The following is a 2,825-nucleotide window of genomic DNA, read 5'->3' on the forward strand; positions in this document are numbered from 1 at the left end:
TAGCCGACGATTTCTTCCTTATTATTGACTCAAACACTTTATAAACGCATATTTGTGACCTTCTTACGTCGAAAGGAATCGATTGAGCTCAAAAATCACGCATGTAAAATTTTGATTTTTAGACGAAATTTTTCCATGGGTGGGGGTTGATTTTTTGCAAAAATAAAAATTTTCAACTTCAGTATTGCTGACTTATTATTAGCAGTGGCAACTCAGGAAGAAACAAATGGAAAGGTGTATAGTCTGAAGCAAACCCAACTCTCAAGATGTAAGCCACTCGAACTCGAAAAAACTCACGCTGTTACTTTCCGAAATCTTTTCTGCGGTTTTAGAGCGTCGAGCAAAAAATGTTTCTTGACGTTTCGCAACCACGAGCTCCTTGCATCTTCAGAGTTATGCTGCGGCGAGCAAACCATCCGGATTTTTCGGTGTTTTAACGCGCCAATTTTATTGATCAAAAGACATTTTATGGGTTTTCTTCCCAGTATTCCGGAGTTAATCAACTTTTAACTAATTTTACCCGCTTTTCTATCTGATATACGGCAGCACACTATGAATTCGCACTGGGTGGTCCAGAAAAACGCGCACAACCATTAAAATAATGAAAATTCCAGACAATCTATCTACCTGTTTCGAATGCAAGTAATAATCAACTAAGGCGAATTTATCGAATTGGCCAAATAGCGTTTTATCTTATCAATTATTGACACAAAGTACGCTAACCGACTTCTCATTCCAGTTTTTAGTTGTTGGTTTCCTTCAGTTTCGGTTAATTCTCATCAGCATGGGCATAAAACGCCAACATCGTTTATTGAGTTGTGCTTCAGTCGCGACGAACAAGCAAAAGGGAATTGAGGAAGAAAGTTGTGTTTGCCAACTTTCAAAGCCCAAACTATTAAAGTGCAAACAAAACTTTACCTAGAAACTGCCGGAAATAACAAAAGTTATGCCAATTCTTACCATGATAAAAATTATTTTCTGCTGTTTTAACGCGTTTCTAGAAACTGAGCAGAGCAAGCAACAGCACGCCGTATCAATAATAAATATCGGAGTCAACTGACTGAAAATTACCCCTCAAAGCCAATAACGACTTTGTTGTAAACTATCTCTTCGATTTAAATTCTTTACTAGCTGGGCTGAAGAAATAGGTCAACATTGACCTATTGGATGGTTTTCTGATGCCATTTTTACATTTTTAATGCGTAATTTCCTTTGATCAAAACTGGTTGGTGTTGGAAATTTTTCACGTTTATCTAGACTGGAAACAGTCAGAAACTCGACAACTTTTAACCCACATTAAACTTATTAATTTCCAATAAATGGTTTGTGCGCCGGACATTATTATGCATGAAAAATGATTATAAGATTATTGTATAAATAAATAATCGAGAGCGGTAAGGTAGCGCTTTACTGTCGCTCAAGAGCTGAAGCAATTTAACTGATCGATTAAATAGTTTGCTGTTTTTTCAGGTTCAGGGACATTCGTTGCCATTTTCAGGCAAATTGACAAATACAGGGTGGATTCATAGGAAAACCACAACGAAACAAATTAAGCACTTAAATCCAAATGGATGGGTAATGAAACGATTAAATCCTAAGAGGTTCCATTGACCCGCCAAACCATCCGGAAGATTTCCACTTAAATCAGAAATTTTACGGCCCATTATAAGTTTATTAAAAATCAATTTACTGTTTTGATCAACTGTGTAAATAAACCGGCATTGTTCTCAATTATTTTTTTGGTACCACTTTTATTAGGTTTATGGCTATGATGTCTCTATTACGACCCATGATGAATCGCCTATTGTATCTATAGCGGGACGATTATCTCGGCATGATTCAATGCAAATAAAACGATTTGTGAATTACGAGTTTAAACAGTACAGACAGGGTGAAGCAAAAACATTTTTGCTTCTTGAAGATATTAGTTTCTGAATAGAAGATGCACTTTTTTATAAGAAAAATAACTTGAGTTTAGCCAATTATCCTTCATTCCTCATGCCTCCAGAAGAATGACGGTAATTTTTAATCACCCTGTATATAATGGCAAAAGTGTCCATTAACAGACAGAGGAAATGTTTAAGCGATCTCAATAACAAAATAGTTCAGTTTTATTGCCAGGAACTCATAATTTTCTTCTACGGGATTTCAGTTGGAAAATCGAATAAAGTTGACTAGTTCTGATAACTAAATTTTCAAGAAATTCCAAATTGGCGAAAAATTTTATTTTTCTTTTTTTGTCCGGTTCAAATCTGAAATACGTTTGGCCACAAAGGCGTCAACTTGGAACATAGCATCCGGCATTTCACCTTGCTTTTCTCTCAGAATTCTATAAGTGCGAGTGAGACTACCGATGCCGGATACGTTCCTGAATGGAAGTTGTAGATTAATTACATCATCTATCAATCGATCTATGTGTTGGAGTCGAAAAAAACAAAAAGCGTAATAGATAGAAGTGTGATTTTTTGCCTCCACCTGAGGAAGAGCCTTATAAAGATGTTAGATGACTTTGGTTGCAATCCCGCTACTGACAGATTTTGGCGGAATTTTTAAAGTTTCAAATTCTGTTTTTTGTGCCTCAGCCCGGAGTTCAAAAATTTGTCGCCCCCAAACTAGAAGAGACATGAGCAAAAGTCTCGTTAAAATGCTTGACTACTTTGGCTTCAATTGGGCCACTAACAGATTTTGGAGGAATTTTCAAAGTTTCAAATTCTGTTTTTGTGCGTCAGCCCGGAGTTCAAAAATGTGTGGCCCCCAAATTGGAAGAGATAAAAGCGCTGTTTTTTGCCTCGAGATGAGCAAAAGTCTCGTTAAAATGCTTGACT

General features: G+C 36.6%; 1 protein-coding gene across 1 annotated transcript in view; it reads right to left on the reverse strand.

Moving 5' to 3' along the window:
* Positions 1-639, reverse strand: part of LOC109533632 (SID1 transmembrane family member 1) — a 12,072-nt gene extending 11,433 nt beyond the window's left edge. The window contains exon 1 of the mRNA XM_048666887.1: positions 521-639. The gene's annotated coding sequence lies outside the window, so the exon portion shown is untranslated. The remainder of the gene's footprint in view (positions 1-520) is intronic.
* Positions 640-2,825: the final 2,186 nt, after the last annotated feature.

Source organism: Dendroctonus ponderosae, unplaced genomic scaffold (genome assembly GCF_020466585.1).
Source record: "Dendroctonus ponderosae isolate FM_Combo_2020 unplaced genomic scaffold, Dpon_F_20191213v2 Dpon_F_20191213_5, whole genome shotgun sequence".
NCBI lineage: Eukaryota > Metazoa > Arthropoda > Insecta > Coleoptera > Curculionidae > Dendroctonus > Dendroctonus ponderosae.